Source organism: Wolffia australiana, chromosome 8 (genome assembly GCF_029677425.1).
Source record: "Wolffia australiana isolate 7733 chromosome 8, ASM2967742v1".
In the NCBI taxonomy this organism is placed as follows: domain Eukaryota; kingdom Viridiplantae; phylum Streptophyta; class Magnoliopsida; order Alismatales; family Araceae; genus Wolffia; species Wolffia australiana.
In genome coordinates, this window is record NC_135842.1 from 3,314,151 (window position 1) to 3,332,467 (window position 18,317).

At 53.3% G+C, this 18,317-nt stretch overlaps 1 non-coding gene across 1 annotated transcript; it reads left to right on the top strand.

Moving 5' to 3' along the window:
* Positions 1–1,230: 1,230 nt before the first annotated feature.
* Positions 1,231–1,337, top strand: LOC144707250 (small nucleolar RNA R71). The gene has a single exon (XR_013582415.1). It is a non-coding gene; the product is annotated as a small nucleolar RNA R71 (small nucleolar RNA).
* The last annotated feature ends 16,980 nt before the right edge of the window (positions 1,338–18,317 follow it).

The window sequence follows — 18,317 nt, forward strand, 5'->3', positions numbered from 1 at the left end:
GCATTTTCGGAAAGTTTCACTACCTCCCTATTCTTTCTATTAGTACAAGAATCCTTAAGATATTTCTTAAGCGATGGTGCACACCTAAGCATGTCCTCTACTGTGACTGTCATTGTGGCTTTTCTAAAATTCTCTAATAACCTGTTTTCATAATCAAGCACAGGTTTTTTCTTTGTTAGGGCAGTTGGGTAAGGTATGTGCTGCCCACTTGTGGAAGGTAGAGGCTCTTCAATGTATGGGGGCTCCTCTCCATCTTCCTCCCTTGACTCATTCCTCTTCTTAGAATTCTCTACAGAATTCTGGTAAGGATCCTGAAGTTCCTTTCCATTCCTCAACCTTGAGACTCCCAGAACTTCAGGATCTGATTCGCCCATTTCGTCATGGCTAGAATGTTGAATATGATGCAAATTGCATGGATTTATAACTGGTTTTGTAGGAAATAGATGAGACGTGCAAGGGGGGTCTGCAGGTATACCTTGGTGTTCAGAATGTGCAGACCTGAAGCTCTCTAACATCTTCCTCATCTGCTCTTGAGACTCCAGCATTTGCTTAATTTGAAACTCCATCATCATTTGTATCTTCATCTCCATCTCCGCCCGCAACTTTTGGTTTTGCTTCTCTATCATATCTAAAATGACGGGGGTAAATGAAGAAAAATCAGGTTGGTTCTGAGATGGAACCTGATACTACTGCTGAGGTCTGGGCTGAAATGACTGTCTTTGTTGGAATGGAGGTTGAGTTGCCGGCTTGCTCCCTTGGTGGAAAGTCTCTCCGTTTTGGAAATTTTGCCGCTTTTGACTTGCCCATGGTTGTTGCGGCTGGTTGAAGGCTTTAACCTCTTCTTCCATGGCTTGGCAAGCTCTGTCTTCATGCTCCGTGCTAAGGCAAAGAGAGCAAATCTTAGCTTTCACTATAGGCGAGTTACCCAAGAAGACGTTCTTCAAGGTGGAGGTGAGCTCCTCCAATTTCTGGTTGGTTTCTCTTAGGTTCGCCTACAGCTCTCCCTCCTTCGCGTTAACCTGCAGAACTCCTGCCCTCTTTGGTTGCATGTTTCTCCCATTTTGACTAGCTCCAATTTCCTGCAGGTCAGTTTCGGCAACTCTCTCCAAAATATCAAACACCTCGTCCTCATATGTGGTGTAGAAGGTTCCACCAGAAGCCAAATTAACCTTATTCTTCATGAAATCCGATAAGGATTCATAAAAATTTTGGGCTAACTGATAGTGTTCAATTCCATGATGAGGGCATTTCCTCAGCAGGTCATTGAACCTCTCCCAAGATTCACTAAAAGCCTCTCCGTCATGAGGATGAAAATTATGAATTTCTCTTCTATAAAAAATTGTTTTGGAGAGAGGGTAAAATTTCTGCAGAAATTTTCCCTGCATCTCTTCCCAGGAGTTAAAGGTAATTCCTAAATTACGATACCAGGAAAATGCTTTATCTTTTAAAGTTAGAGGAAAATATTTCATTTTTAAGATTTCTGTAGATATCCCTGGAACGTTTTGAGATGAACACCTAATATGGAAATCATCGAGAAATTCTAAGGGATTTTGGGCAGGCAATCCATTAAATTCAGGTAAGGAATTAATCAATGCATTGTCATATCGAAATGAAATACCGTCGCCGATGTTCAGATTTACATCGGTTTGACGCAGGCTTCCCGACGGTGTCGACCTATCCACCATAGTCCTCCTCCTCTCATGCTGCTGATGTATCTCTTCAGCCATAGTTTCCTGCTGAATTTCTGGTTCTGTAACTATAGAGTCTGGAGATGCGTCGCGTGCAATGTTCTCTGTAGATCTCTCACCAGCCCTTGAACGTGTCACTACCATAAACCTTCAGCAGAATGTTAGAAGACAATGAGCTGAGGATTTTAAAGTCCTTCAGCTTAAGAGGATAATAAAGAATGACTATAGATTCAGAAAAATAATAAAAATCCTACTGTACTACCGTGCTCCCCGGCAACGGCGCCAGTTGATAAACTCAATTTTGGGGTGATTTTTACTGGTTATTTAGCAGAAATGTAGTGTGAGGATTGAGCTTATTCAACAATAATTTTTACCTCACAGCCCTAGGGCAAGTAAGGGTCGATCCACGAGGAGCAAGCAATACAGCAGAGAAGAATTTGGTGTTCAATTGGTACGTTCAGGTCTCTATGTTCACTTTAATCCAGCAATGAATTTATCTTCAGAGTTGTCAATGGGTTCCCTCCAAAGTGTGTAATTGCTCTTCAGCAAACAAGGATTCCCCTCTTAATATTGCTCAGGTACGATAGTCTCTTAGGTTGTTTATTTCACTCGCAGGTTCACACCTGTGAAGAAAACAAAACAACGAACACCTTGTGTGTGTGCACACAAGGTCTTTCTGCCCAAGAGAGGGACTGCCGTGGGATGAGCCTACGCACAGCTATTGCTGCACGCGGAAGCAACTTGCGTGCGGGAGCTGTGCGCTGCGCCTCTACAGCAGCTATTGTGCGCGGGAGGCTGCCTACGGGCGACCGGCCTGCACACAACCTGCCCGCGCGCGGACGCTGCCCAAGCAGTTGTCTGCGTGCGGGTTGAGGCTGCGCGCAAATATCGCCGCACACGGAAGGGATCTCTGCACGGGTGCAGCGCGCGGTGCCTCCGCAGCAGCTACCGTGCGCGGGAGTCCGCCTGCAGGCGACCTGCCTATGCGCGACCTGCCAGCACGTGGACGCTGCTCAGGCGGCCGTCTGCACGCGGGTTGCCTGCGTGCAGGTCCCGGTGGGCGGTAGATGGTGCGCAGCCCAGCCACCAGCTGGGTGGCTTCGCCTGTGGGTTGCTGGCGACCTAGGCGAGAGCCTGGGTCGCTGTCTGCTCCACTGGATGTTGCTCAAGGATGCATATTCAAAGAATCAAGAGATAACTGTAGATTTTTAGGATAAACTAGAGGAAGACAGATTCGACAAACCTAAACTTTGCAAATCAAATCAAAACAAAACAATCTTCAGTTGGAAAGCATTGGAAGATCTGGTGATTCTTCCAACCCAACCAAAATTGTCTGAATAGGAGAGGGATTACAGGGCTGAAGCTTGAGATTTCCCTACGTCGGGTGTCACGTCCTTGCGGTGAGGCAGAGGTCTTCAATCCAAGCTATCTTCAGTCTGATCTTCCTCTTCAACTCCAAAAGCTCATCAGCTCCTGGAGGGTGCAAAAATCCTTCTTCTCCAAGCCCTAGTTCCCTTAGAGAAAATTCTGACTGACTAAAATGAACTCTCAAGAGAATATTTATAGGTTTCTCTTAACTCATGCCCAGGGGCATTTTCGTAATTTTCCTTTTTTGAATTTTTGCCCGCTCCACTCGATCCTCGTCTTCTTCCTTGATCGTCTTAACCTATCTCTGAATGTTTACTTACCATAAAATGTTAAATATAATCCACTTGATTCAAAGAATCAAGTGGGGTTAGTACTTTCATAAAATGATGCATATGCATGATACTCACATGAATTAACACGATAATTTTAAGGAATTAACACTCAAAAGATTAAATATTTGATGACATGTTTGAGAGTCATCAAACACCCCCCAACTTAGATCATTACTAGTCCCTTATTAATGAAATGCAGATGAGAATAAAAGATGATCCCAAGTTGACTTTTGACTTCCGATAACTTTGATTCATGCTCCTTTCAAGGAGTATTTTCACCAATTAAACGTGACCAGCGTAGGAGACACTTAGGATCTATCTCAGCCCTTCTACCTGAACTAAGTGCACTTGATCTACGGAGTACATATAGTAAGTACATAGTATATGGAGTAAGGTCGAGTTAACACCCCAAGCGCACTACTGAATCAAGTGGATAGATCGCGGTCGGGGCCGCGGTCTGGGCCACGGTCTGGGCCGCTGTCTGGGCCGGGGTCGGGTTTACAGCCTGGGCCGCTGGCAGGACCGCGGTCTGGGCCGACGGCCCGGCTGGAGGCAGCCAATAACTTGAGCCCACAAGGGCTAGGGCTGACTTGACAGCCCTGGGTTGCGTGCCCGGCCGTCAAAGGAACGATGCCTCGAGACGTGAGCCGGGCGGCTAAGAAGCTGGCGAGCGGCGCTTGAGGGGGCCCGAATTCGGCGCCTTGGGGCGCGGGTTCGGCGGATGGGCCTTGTGGACCTGGCCGGTTGGAACCAGCCCATTAGGCCGAAGGGCCCATAGGGCCGGCCGATCGGACTGGCGCGCGATGGCGCGCATGGGTCCAGCGGCGGCGCGTAAGCGGCGGGCGCACGTAGAGTGGTGCCGGGCAGCGCGGGCGGCACGAGCGGCGCTGGGCGGCGGGTGGCTTCGGTGGCGCAAGCGGCGCGGAGCGACAGGCGGCGCGGGCGACGCCGGCGACATACGGCAACGCGGGGCGACGCCGGGCAGCGTTGGGCGACTCCGGGCGGCGCAGGGTGGCGCGTGGCATTGCCGGGCGTCACGGAAAGGCGCACGGGTGGCGCGTGGCGTTGCCGGGCGTCACGCAAAGGCGCACGGGTGGCGCAGGCATCGCGGGCGCGGCGAGGCAGCGCGGTCGTGGTGATGTAATACGATCGGCCGGGATCGAGCGGCTCGTATTACGTCATAGGGATATGGTGGTTGAATTAGTGAAATGCAAATAGCCGAATGTAAATCATGAAGAATGAGTGGTGATGGTGCCGACGACAAGAGTGTAATCTCACGCCGGCCATTGAGGAGAGAGTGATCATAGGATCAAACTCCCAATGACCCGCGAGAACTACTAGACGGCTACGTATAGAGGGGCTTTTGATGGCCCTAGAGTGTTCGCCGCCTAAGACTATGGTTATCCATCAACCACAAGAATTCCTGCACTCGACGAAGGTGGCTATCCTATCCGAGATTCGTAATTAAAATATGGCAGAGGACGTGATAGCGGACGACAAGTATGTAGAAAGTAATGATACTAGTAGTATGGAGGGGAGACGAGAAGGTACCTGAGTAATGCTAGTCCACGGTGAATTGATCTCTCCCGACTCGTAGAAGAAGTGCAGCAGTGTCCTAGGAGACGGCTCGTTCGAACGGGGTTGGATCCCGGGGTCGGTGGCGCCAAACAGGCGGCAGCTAGGCTGGTGCTAGCAATCATGTTGACGGAGGCGAGGGTCGCTGCTTGTGTCGACGTAGAAACTTGGAGCACTGAGTAATTTCGGCCGAAGGAGCACGGCGCACACGTGGTCAGTGAGCGCGCGGCGCGCTCAGTTGAGTCCGCTCACCGAACACGCAGCAAGCGTGCGGATCGACTATCGCAGGCAGGTTGCTGGCAAGCGCTGGGGGGGGCGGTCGTGACGAGGGCGCGGCAACCAGGCCACGGGCTCGTGCCGTGGGTGCACACGTCGTCCGGGACGGCAGATGACCGCGCAAGCGCGCGCGGACGGTCGCGTGTGACGCGCACGTGCGCGTGAGGGTGAGACCCGCACGTGGGTGAGCGGGAGCCGCGAAAAGAAGGCGAGGGGGGGAGGGGGGTGGGCGAGAAGGAAGAAAGGGATGATGGATGGTCGGACGAGCGAGGGTGGCAGGGTGAGATGACAGAGTAGGAAAGAACGCCGGGCAGGGAAGAATCAAGGGAGGTGGATCGGTTCTTGGGTTCCAGATGGGAAGCGGGAAAGGGCCGTGGGGCGCTGATGGTGGAGCAAGAAATGAAAGGAAGGGATGAGGGTGGGGCGGAGGGGCAAGAGACGACAGGGATGGAGTGATGTGGGCGGCAAGGGGAGGTGGTGCGGGCAGGAGCGTGGTGCAAGCAGAGGTGGGAAGATGGAGGGATAGTACCAAGAAGGGATTTTCTTGGGTTGTAACAACCCAAGAATCCCTCAAGAAGATGAAACTCTGTGGTACCTTGGACAGCCTTGAGTGGGATGAAACTCAAGAAGAAGAAGATGAAACTCCCTCAAGAATCCCAACGATCCCATGGAAGGCGAACGTCGACGGCCGACCGGTAGCCTTCAAACACCCTCAAAGTGATCTCGACGAAGAGTCCTTCTACTCCCGATGGCGACGACTTCTTGGATCTTGAAATCTCTCGTTCCGGAATGATCTCGATAGAGCGATTGGGCACGTCCCCACGGAGTGATCTCGACGTGGGAAGCGTGGGCTCTATGCCACGGAGTGATCTCGACGTGGTTGAGACTAGCCAAGTCTCCTACGCTAATATCCTATGGTAGGGGAGACACAAGCTTGAAAATTCTTCAACAGATGACTCCAAAGAGTTCCTTGGGCATGCCATCCCCTTATATAATGAGGGTGGGTGCCAAGTGAATGTGGGGAGAGGATGAACCGTCGCGAGACGTGGTTCGGCCTCTCCTTACAAATTTGAAATACAAATAAAACTAAGAAAGGAAAGACAAAGGACGGGGCCCAACATTGGCACAATCCATACAATCCAGAAATACAACAAATGGAAAAACAAACGTAAGTGAAATGAAAATACTTACGCGGAGTACTTGAACCCCGGGTGGCAAGCGTCGACACGAGCTGCTCGGCGTGGCTGGTGACGTCCCGTCGTGTCGTCTCCAAGATGGTCCTCCATCACGTGGTGAGGCGGCGTGGGGCGCGGCAGGGCAGGCAGACGAGGCGGTACGGGCTCCGCGATGCAGGCAGGGCAGGCGGACGAGGCAGCGCGGGCGGGACGAAGGTGGCGCGGGTGCGGCGATGTAGGCAGGGCAGGCAGACGAGGCGGTGCGGGCGCAGCAAAGGTGATGCGGGCGCGGCGAATGCAGGTAGGGCAGGCGGACAAGGTGGCGTGGAGCGCGGCCGGGCAGCATGGGTAGACGAACGGGCTAGCGGTGGCGGCGGAGCCGATCTAGGTCACTCGGACCTTCTTCCAAAAATTACTTTCTCAAATGGAAAAATCTGAAGTTCTCTTACATGAGGGGTTCCTTTTATAGGAACCTTGAGGAAAATAAGGGAAAAACAATTAACCTAAAAGATGAAAATTTAAACTACCTACGAAAAAAAAGGTTGCGGATACGTTGAGGGCTCTGCCATCAGGCTCCCTCGGAGTGATTTCGACGAGGAAGTCTTCAGCTCCAGACGCGGCGACCTTCTTGAATTCCTTTTCTCATACCGGAGTGATCTCGACGGCCCGCTTGAACATGTTCCCCACGCAGTGATCTCGACGTGGAATATTGCGGGCTCTACACCATGGAGTGATCTCGACGTGGGTGGGAATAGCCAATTTCCCTCTACGCTCTACTCACTATAATAGGTGGAGACAAGAGTTGTAAAATTCTTTCATGAAATGACTCAAATGTTCCTTGGGCATGCTATCCCCTTATATAGTGAGGATAGGTGCCAAGTGAATGTGGGGAGAGGACGAACCGTCGCAAGACGTGGTTCAGCCTCTCCTTACAATTTGGAAATAAAACCGAAATTGCAAAAGTAAAAGAAGAAGGCGAGCCCCAACATTGGCCCAGTCCATGAAATCCAAAAACACAAGCGAAACATACACAAACACAAGGGAGATAGAGATGCTTACGCGCGGTACTTAAACCGCAGGTGGCGAGCATCGACGCAAGCTGCCCGTCGTGGCTGATGTCATCCGATCGTGATGTCTCCAGGATGGTCCTCCATCAAAAGGTCCCCATCCTAGAGATTTCTTTGAGCTAATCGCGCTTCTTAGAGCTTTCTTGGAGCTTTTGTGGAGCTTCTTGGATAAGGTTCAAGAAAATGCCCTCTCTAAGAATGCACGACCTTCAAGAAGCACGTCGATCTCTGACTTGCCATCATCCCAACTCCATTCCGAGAAATCACCTCTCCACCTTGCCGCCAAGAATGCTTTGGATCAGCAACCCTGCCAAGTTCTATCGCTTCCCTTACTTTAGTAGTATTTATTACTTAATCTAGTGCTGTCTTCTGCTACTTACTCCGCTGCCAGTTTTACTGACGATTAATAGGACTAGCCACCTACTTGTCGAAACGTAGGATTTCTTGTGATAACGACTAAGGTCCCTGGCAGCAAAAGGTTGTGGACTGTTATGGACTTCTCGTTGTCCACTCACCTCGTCGAACGGCTAGCTGATCTGAGTGGGTCATTGGGAGTCTGATTTTGACCATCCACTCCCGAATCTTTAAATGATTCTCATACTAATTAGCAACTGCCTCATCTTTCTCATTGGTTTACCTGAAAAATCTGTACACTTCATAATCACTGCATTCATTGGTTGTTAATGTGTGTTGTAACACGAGCTATCCGATCCCCGCACTCATCATTTTACATCACATGATGCAACAATGAATTCATGAGGAAGTATAAATCTAGCATCGACGCACACCAACGATGACTAGACTACGGCAAGTGCAACCTGGGAATGCCCCTAGGCTCCCAATGACTCGGACGACGGGTTGAGTGGTGACGGTGTGAGTACGTGTATTGCCTCTCGTGTGTGCACCGTTTAAAGTGCCAACCAAGATTGTATTGATACAAACCTATTCCAACTGACGTATTCCTATCTATCACTAACCTAACTAATGGTGCGGCACCGTCTGACACCGCAGGGCCGTCACTCGAGGAGCCAGCACCATCATCGAGCCCGCCACCGACACGTGTTCAGCCGACACGACGAGTTGCACCATCGACGCGCAACCCCGGGTTCAGATATTCAGCGTGACCACGCGCCGCCGTCGACCCGTACTTGCTCACCTTTCCCTCTTTTTATTTCCCGTTTTACAGTTTCTTCATACCCGCATGTAGCAAGGGGAAGTTCCCGCATGAGGATATCTTCCCCTCCCCTTAGTGGGCCTAATGAACGCATTTTATTTTTTTTGGTTTTATTTCTCTTTCACTTTGTAGTTAAGAGGCCCACTTTCCTCCCTCCTATAAAAGGGAGGGGAGGGCGTCCCCCTCAAACACTCTTGAATTTTCTATGAGGTTATAACGTTTAAGAAGTTGAAGAGTCACGTTCGTGGAGGAGAGGAAGAAGAAGAAAGGAGAAGAAGAAGAAGAAGAAGAAGAAGGAAGAAAAAGGAGAAGAGGAAGGGGAAGAAGGAGAAAGAAAAGAAGAAGAGAGAGGCGCAGGATCGTGATCCGCCACCGAGCTGCCGCTCTCTGCCCCTTGAGCCGCCGCCGCCGATGCCGTTCCCCGCCGGTCTTCGCCCGCCGCTACCGAGCTGCTGCCTAGCCATAACCCGCCGCCCGACGCCGCTACGAGCTCCGCCGCCTCCCCAGTCCTGCACACGCTGCTGCCTCACCGCAGGAGCATGCCCGTGCGCCGCCTGCTACAGCGGGTAGCCACCGTGAGTCCCGACGCACCGCGCCACCGCACGACTCTCCCGCGTGCATAGGCGCGCCATCTCCCGCCGGCCGAGGCCACCTCTACCGCTAGCCCACCGCGGGTCGTCACCCCATGGGCGGCCCCGCACCACCATCACTCGGTCGCCGCGCGCGCCACTGTCGCCCGCCGCACGCAACCTCCTTATGCATCCGCACGCGTGTCCTGCTGCACACCGCACGCTACCCGGCTCTCGCGTCCGCGTGCTCTACCAGCAATGCCCTGCCCGTGCCTGTACCAGCGCACCCATGCGCGCTCGTGCATCTTGTGTAGTGCGTGCAGCGGTGACCAATGACCGCCCTGCCATCCCAATGCCCCGGACAACCCTACGACCACCGCCCTGCGCCCGGTACGCCAGCACCCTTGTATGTTCGGTCAGTGCCTTCGCCACGCCCGCGGCCCACGCCTCCCCTCGCTCTTGCACCAGTCAGACGTCGGCACCCTCAGCCCTGTTGTTTTCTCTGGAACTCCTGATACGAGATATCTGTCGCCAGCGCAACGAAGGTACCCCTACTCTGATGCTCTTTACGTCTCTTACTTTCTTCAGTGCACTTTCGATTTGCCTCCTCCGTGCTCGGGTTAGACGTAGGTGAGAGTGGGACAGGTTGAGAAAACAACGACAGTCTATACGTGGGTCTTACCTGCCCGGTACGAGTCGGGTTCACTTGACGCATGTGAGCATATCAGCGGGGTATTCCCGTTCGGTGACGTACTCGCCCTCAACCCTCTTGGGCAAGGTTCTAGGGGTCCGTTTGACCTCACCAGAAGCGATCCCGTCAATCTCTGGAATGGCAACGCCGCACTTCGGCGCACGCATGTACTACAGTATGATTTTCACATTTCTGTCATCATTCCTAACTGTCCATTCGCACTTTTGGACGACACTCATCGTCAACGTCCGAACGAGATCCTTATTCGATACCGATCCGTTACCATCGGTGTCGACTGGACGACGTCTTGATGACGTCCGACATATATCCCATCTCGTCCACTCCCCAAAAAGGCATGAGCATATAGAGTCAGCACTAGAGGAGGTAATTAACACTCCAAGGGAGTGGATGGACCAGAAGTTTCTTGTGCATTGGCAGGCTTGACCGTCGTCTGACAGCACTTGGATTTCAGAGGCGAATCTTGTTTGACTACTGCTAGAGCTCCTCCAACCCCTCAAAGATGTCGTTGGCTCTAACTCGCTAGAGCCAAATTCTTCCCACCCCGGGAGGATGATGGAGGACCATCCCGTTGAACACCCTCGACTTGTAATCAGCCTCATCGCAGAGCCTAGCCGAAGTGAAGAACCTACGCTTTCACTCCCAAGTTTGAAAACTGCATCTGCGTCGTGTTATTTCTCATTTTCGTGATGTTTTACTATTTTACGGAGACCCTACACCATTTTACGGGGTATGTTTCACGTCTTTTGTTTTATTTTGTCACCCTAGACGGCAGGGGAGGCCACACCTGCATGTCTATGGCTTCTCCCCTGTGTGAGTTTGTGCCCTTTTTACACGTTGTTTTTGTTACACCTTTGAGGGAGGGAGAAGCGGTACATGCCTTCTTCCCCATTGAAGGTCCCTTTAGAGGGGGAAGCCCACCAAGCTTCTTCCCCCCTAAAGGAGGCCCATTAGGGTGCTCTTACTCTTCTCACCTCCCCCTCCCCCCTTGATGGAGGACCATCTTGGAGACGTCACGACGGGACGTCGTCAGCCACACCGAGCAGCTCGCGCCACCGTTCGCCACCCGGGGTTTAAGTACCCCTCGTAAGTATTTCCATTTCACTTACGTTTGTTTTCCATTTGGTTGTATTTCTGGATTTCGTGGATTGGGCCGATGTTGGGTCCCGTCCTTCGTCTTTCATTTTATTTTATTTTCATTTATCTTTCAAATTTGTAAGGAGAAGCCGAACCATGTTTCGCGACGGTTCGCCCTCTCCCCACATTCACTTGGCACCCATCCTCACTATATAAGGGGATGGCGTGCCCAATGATGCGAAACGACGGCGGCCGGGATCGAACGGCGCGTTTCACGTCACAAGTGAAATGATGATATGATTTAACTTTGTCAAATTTATGGGACTGAAGTTTATAAACGAGCCGATAAGACGCGGACAAGTAAGCGCAGTAGATTGGGACGTGCCACGGAGTAGAATGATCCGAAAATCAGACCCCCGTTGACCCGCTGAATCTACTAGACGACTAGGACGGGAGGGGCATCTAACGGCCCTGGAGAGTTCGATATTTAAGCAATCATAGACAACCCGATTACCTCAAAAAATCCTGCTCTCGACGTTGGTGGTTACGCCTAGTCCGATGTTCGATCCAGAGGTCTTGGCAGGGGACGCGATAGCGGGCGACGGGACTGCAAGCAGTAATAATACTGGAATAAGAGAGAGGGGAGACGAGCGAACCTGATGGTGGATTAGTTCAAGGCACAGCCGAAATGGCGGGTCGCGGCGCGGCGCGGAGTTGACGAGCCGCGGGAGTGACGAGTCCGCAGCGCGCTATCGGGTCACGGCGGGGTTGGCGAGTCCTCGGCGTGCGGTTGGATCACGGCGGGCGCGTACATTCACGACGCTGGCGGGATTGCGACGCGACGCGAGGTCGCGGGCTGGGGCAGCTGGGGCGCGACGCGGGCTGTGGCGCGACACGAGGTCGCGGCGTGGGCTTGCAGGCTGGGGCGCGACACGGGCAGGGGCGCGACGTGAGGTCGCGGCGCGGGCGGGCAGCGGCGTGGGCGAGTCGCGGGCTGGGCGCGACGAGGGCTGGGGCGCGCGAGTCGCGCGGCGGGCGGGCAGCACGACACAGGCTGGCGCGACGCGAGCGCGGCGCGGCGGCAGCGGCGTGGCGAGTCGCGGGGCTGGGCGCGACGCGGGCTGGGGTGCGGCGTGAGGTTGCGGCGACGGCGAAGCGCTCGGTCTCGGCGCGGCCAACGCTGAGGCGTGCGGCGAGGGAGAGAGAGAGACGTGAAGCAGGGGCCGCGGCGGGGAGAGTGTAGAGGTGAGGGCGAGAGGGTCCAGAACGGGGTTTGGGGGTCAAGAATCAAGAAGAAGGAGGGGAAAGGGAGAAGGGTCGAGGATGGGGTTCAAGAAACGGGATGGGGTTGATGATAAGATCAAGAATGACGAAGGTGAAGGGGGGAGAAAAGGAATCAAGAAACGTTGGGTGAATGAAGGAAGAAGATCAAGAAATGGCGAAGGTAAAGGGGGGGAAAAGGGATCAAGAAATGTTGGGTGAATGAAGGAAGAAGATCAAGAAATGGCGAGGACGATGAGGGGAATCAGGGAGCCGGGGTAGAAGATTATCGGGGTGATAGTTGAGAAGGGTGTAGGTGGAGGAGAGAATCAAGAACCTTGGCGACAGAGGTTCTTGATCGTCGCGGGCGAGTCTCCTCGATGAAGACAAATCTCCCGATGCAGCGCGGGTCGACGGCGTCTCGTGTATTCAGATGCCTCCAGAGTAAGCTCGATGCAGGCTTCTGTCCGCGCGAGGCGATGCCGACTTCTTGAATCTTTAAACGTGCCGGAGTGATCTCGATGGCACGATTAGCACGACCCGTCCAGAGTGATCTCGACGGGTGGTTCGTGAGCTCTAACCACGAAGTGGTCTCGACGTGGTTGGGGCCAGCCACACCCCCTACGCTACGACTACGATAAGGGGAAGCTCTTTGAAAAAATTCAATTCATTCAAAAACTTCCAAGTAGTCCCTTGGGCATGCCCTCCCCTTATATAGGGAGGAGGGGTGCCAAGGAGACGTGGGGAGAGGTTGAACCGTCATGAGACGTGGGGAGACCTCTCCTTACAAATTTAAAATACAATCTTAAAATAAAAGAAAAGACGAGGATGGGCCCTACGATATTGGCCCAATCCCATAATTCGAAATGAAAAGAAATACACATAAGAAAAGCGTAAATTGTTCGAACCTACCCGGAGTACTTAAACCCCAGGTTGCGGACGTCGGCACGAGCTGTCCGACGTGGCTGTTGGCGTGTCGTCGTCGGTCGTCCGGCAGGTGTCGTTGTCGTCGTCAGGCTGTCGTCGGCAAGATGGTCCTCCATCACCCAAGGAACTCTTTGGAGCCATTTTGTTGAAGAAAATCACAACTTGTGTCTCCCCTACGATAGGATGTAGCGTAGGAGACTTGGCTAGTCTCATCCACATTGAGATCACTCCGTGGCGTAGAGCCCTCGTTCCCACGTCGAGATCAGTCTGTGGGAACGTGTGTAATCGCTCAGTCGAGATCACTCCAGACGAAAGATTTCAAGATCCAAGAAGTCGTCACTGCCGGGAGCCTAAGAGGTCTTTGTTGAGATCACTCCGAGGTCGTCTGAACGCTGCCGATCCGTCGTCGACGTCGCCCTCCTCGAGATCATCGAGGTTCTCATTCTAGGCCGCCCAAGGTACCCCGGAAATCCTTCTTCTTGAAGGGTTCTTGGGTTGTTACTGCCCAAGAACCCCGTGCTTGGTACTGCTCCTCCATCCCCACACCTCCGCCATCCGTTCCCCCCCCCCTTTTTCATCGTTCTTGCCCTGCTTCCCAGTTTCCCTCCATCCCCCTCCATCCTTCTTGCCTTGCCGCCCACCCTCATTCCTTCCCATCGTTCTTTGCTCCTCCGTCCACACCCGCGTCCACCTTCTTGAACCCAAGAATCCACCTTGCCAGAATTCCTCCACGCCCTGCCGCCTATCCTTCCTCCTTTTCTTTGACCTTAATCAGCCGCCCATGCCCTCCTCCTCCCGTTCTGCACCACCGCCGCCGTGAACTTTCCCACCATCTCGCCCGCCCCTCACCAGAATTCCCTGCCGCCCTCGCCCACGTGCGGGTCTCTACCGCGCGTGCCCCAGTCACGGCCTCCCGCGAGCGCTCCCGTGGTCATCCGCCGGTTCTGACCACCGCACGCACCCACAGCGTGTTCCCGCGGCCCTTCGGCCATGCGCTCGCCGCGCGCGTCCACTCAGAGAGTCTGCTCGGGCTCTCGTCCTGAGCACTCGCCGCACGCCCGCCGTGCCCGTGCGTGCCGCGGACCCGTCGGCCAGCGCGGGCAGCACGCCAGCCTGCCGCACGCCCGCGCGTGACCACCTCCCTGCGGGCATCGTTCGCTTCCCTGCCTACGAGTGCTGCACGCTCCTGGAACGCCCAACACGAGAGCACGCCACCGTCCACGGCATCAGTCCTCTTCAAAGTTGCTTCCTCCTCGGCTCGACCGAACCCGTCGCAGACCCGGGCAATCTTTCTACGCCATGGACTAACGACATTTAGGTACCACTCGTCTCCTCTCCATCCTACAAGTATTATTAACGCTTGCAATCTCGTCCCTCGCTATCACGTCCTCTGCCGTCGTTAACGATACATTCCACGGATAGGATTAGCCACTACCGTCGACAGTAGGAATTCTTGAAGGTTGATAGGGTAATCATTTGATCTAGACGCCGAACACTTCAGGGCCGTAAAACGCCCCTCACTAATTAGTCGTCTAGTCGGGCTTCGGGTCATTGGGAGTTTGATCTTCAGATCACCCTCTCCTCTTCGATCGGCACGGCTTGCATCTTTATCAGTTGATCCTTCCTCTGCTCTTTCATTCTTTCATCAGTTCATCGACTTGCATCATACGAGAACACATTGTATCCCTTTGGCGTAATACGAGCCGTCCGATCCCGGCAGATCGTATTACATCATACTGGTATCAAAGCTGGTCGTGTTAGCTTTCGCTTAACACGATCAGTAGAATATCAATAGAAATTTAATTGAATTGTGCACGTCATATTTCGAAAAGCATTTACATTACATCGTGCACGTCATATCATCGCATCCATCACACGCATACCCCTAGACATTTTAGGAAGTGGATGGTTGACCATAGGATGGTTCGTACGCGAGCACAGTGTTGGGATACCGACTATATTGAACGGGACGACGATCGTGATCACGATCTCGTCATAGGGGATCCTCTGCTAGAGGAACCATTAGGCGAACGTCTGCCGATCGAGCCGGAGAATCCCGAGGAGATACCTTTACCCCCTCCACCACCTAGGGAACCCGCCACTCGGATTCCGAGGCATCCAGCTGAAGCGGCACGTACAGCACCTCGAGCACCCGAAGACCGGCGATCATCTACCACCGCTCCTACTCGTAGGCCGCCGGTAGAAGAACCCTATGACGAAACCCCGGCTAGTGAGGTTCCCCGACAACAGGGAAAGGCCCCCATGCAGGAGCCTCTCGCCCTGGTTTACCGACCACAAGACCCTGAGGCCCCGCCACTTCGCTACCGTCACGCCGAAGACTGGGAGTACGACCGTGATGACCGATGAAGATCCCCGCCTTGGGGATACGACCGTGACGACTGACGTAGGTCACCGCCTCGGGGGGAGAGGCCAGCCCCTCGATATTATGACGAGCGTTCCTATCCTCCGGACAGGAACTACTACCCTTCCGAGAATCGGAATTCTCAGCGATATGACTACCCAGAGGATGGTTGCTCAACCCCAACCGCATACCGGTGCAGGATGCACCGCACTACTCCTCTCGCCTGGGTAGCCCACGGTCGCCACCCATAGCACGACGATCGAATGCCGCCACTTATGGCGACAGTTCCGCCTCTCCGTCCCACTACCGGGCCGCACCTACTCATGCACCGGATCCCTACAAGGAGAACCCGGCACCACCTCGAGCATCACCGAGACACATCACGGACTATGATCGCGCGCCACGTCGGGATCACTACCCTGACGATGAGCCACGATACCGGAGACATCTTGACCATCTTCCCCACCGGGAAGATCCTTATCCGACACGGCATCCATCACCCCCTAGACGGCCTCATCATGACGACTATCCAGACGAACGACCCTACTATCATCCGGCACCCCATCGTGATGCCTGCTACGAGGACCATCCGGACTACATCCACCCCCAAGGTGCACCCCGTCGCCCCCCTGCCCGTCGTCATGACGACGAGCACAAGCGACGTCGAGAGGCACATCGCGCGATGATACAAAAGAGCGTACAAATGGAGGTGCCGATCTTTGAAGGGTCCAGGAACCCGAAAGACTATACAGATTGGGACTCGGACCTGGAAAGTTATTTCCAGTGGTACCGCATGGATGACGACTTGTGTGTCGTCTACGCTGAGGCCAGACTTGGAGGACAAGCAAAATGTTTTTGGAAGAACAAGAAGGAAGCCGGATGACAGCGAGGAGATCCCCCTTTCACTTGGGATGAGATATCACGTAATCTCAAGGATAAGTATATCCCTAAGCTTTACATGACACGTCTCATGTTAAAGTGGATGGATCTCAAACAAGGGAAACACAAGGTCTAGGATTATATTGAGGAATTCGAAGAATACCGAATGCGGTGTAAATTTGTGGATAGCCCACAAATTCAGATCTCGTTTTTTGTACAGGGGCTTCGTCCAGACTTGGGGGTTCGTGTGCTAGAGCAGAATCCCTCGACCGTCAACCTCGCCTATAGCCTCATTGAGAGCAACGAGTTTAGTCACGATGACGTCGTGACTACCACTTCCTCAGCCCCTCATCCCACTCAGTCGACGGTGACACCCACTACGACACGCTCTACTACGGCATGGAACCGGAGTAGCACCACCTTGCCCCAATCCACGGCTTCACCAGCGACACCGGCACCGGCCCCGGCGCCGACGCCCACTACCTCTTCGGTGATATCCACGGCTAGAGCCCTGAAGGCTCCACGCGAGCCCATACAGTGTTTTAAGTGTAAAGGATTCGAGCACCGACGGACCAATTGCCCATCACTCGTGGTCATGGACATCCACGGGCAGCCAGTAGAGGAGCAGCCCGAAGACGATCTTGAGGTAGATGAGTATCCCGGCGAATGCCCGATGGTGACGATGTGGATGACCCACTTGGGTACATCCAAATCACACCGATCCCCACGCCCGTGACATAACCCGTCGCGACCATGGACACCCCTAGGGTTAGGAGTCCCACCGACGATACTCGGGCCAACCCCGCACATCATAGTACAGCCTTAGCCACTCGACCAGTCGACGTCGCTTAGCGCACATCGATCTTCTACACATACGTCAAAATTGGCGGACGTACCTACAAGCTTATGGTCGACAATGGGAGCTGCATAAACGGAATATCCGAGGATACGGCTACTCGCCTTGGGCTCCCTTTAATCCCTCATCCTACTCCATACAATGTGTCATGGATAGACGCATCGACCATTCCGGTAAAGATGCAGTGTTACGTGCCCTTGAAGATTAGCATGTACGATGAGAAGGTCCTATGCGACGTACTACCAATGAAAATTGGTAGCATCATCCTAGGATGACCTTGGTTGTACGATCATGACATACAACTGTTCGGATGGGCAAATACTTCCTCATTCGTCTATGGAGGGCGTAGACTCATATGGTATCCATCAGTGCGGATACCATCACTACCTGCCCGTTCGGCGACGGCACCCCCTCGCGCTGCACCCACCACCATTATCACTAATGGCTGCATTTTCCGGCGCGAGTTAGAGCTTGACAAGGACTCGACTCCTATCTGCTATGCCGTCACACTCTCGGACGGAGTTGTTGAGTCGGGACACGAGCCTCCTCCTCCGGAGATCACCCAACTCCTCGAGGAGTATGGGGATGTATTTCCGGCCGAGCTACCGAGTGAGCTTCCTCCCCTACGGCATATCCAGCATGCCATCCATTTGGTCCCGGGAACCACTCTCCCTAACCTTCCTCATTACCGTATGGACACGGTGAAATATGAAGAGTTATACTTCCAGGTGAAGGACCTACTAGCTAAAGGCTTGATCTGGGAAAGCCTCAGCTCTTGTGCCGTGCCGACATTGCTCGCTGATGACTCTCAATATGTCATCAATTATTAAGGATTTCTTGAGCATTAAAGTATCATTTGCATTCATTTAATCCATATTGGTTATATCTCATGTACATTATTTTCCTACTTACTAATCCCACTTGATTCTTTGAATCAAGTGGATTAGATCTCACTTATTGGATTTAATGAGTTCAGATATGGATCAAGCATCAAGAGAAATGCATTTGAGTAAGAGGAGCTGG